Source organism: Penaeus monodon, chromosome 24, assembly GCF_015228065.2.
Source record: "Penaeus monodon isolate SGIC_2016 chromosome 24, NSTDA_Pmon_1, whole genome shotgun sequence".
Lineage (NCBI taxonomy): Eukaryota > Metazoa > Arthropoda > Malacostraca > Decapoda > Penaeidae > Penaeus > Penaeus monodon.
In genome coordinates, this window is record NC_051409.1 from 29,585,246 (window position 1) to 29,585,602 (window position 357).

Below are 357 nucleotides of genomic sequence, written 5' to 3' on the forward strand. Positions count from 1 at the left end.
TACTTAACTGCATAAAAAAAAAATCTCAAGATGAATGTCGAGAACGATGACGTCAGAAAATGCAGAAATGACTGAAAGCACGAAACCACACCCAAAAAAAGCACAGTTTAGAGCGCAAATTACCTTTCACAATATGCGAGATTTACATCCCGGTCTCCCTCCATTTTTTTTTTTTTACCACGTCGTCTGGACACACAAACGTGTTTTCTCTTTCATCTTTACTCGCTCTCTCTAATCCGTGGACCTTCCCGTTTTCTTTGGGCAAGAAAAACTACCCTTAAATTTTGTTTTCCCCCCGGGTTTTTTTTGGGGGTTTTTTATAACAGGGAAGGAGGGGGGGGATTGGGGGGAGGGAAG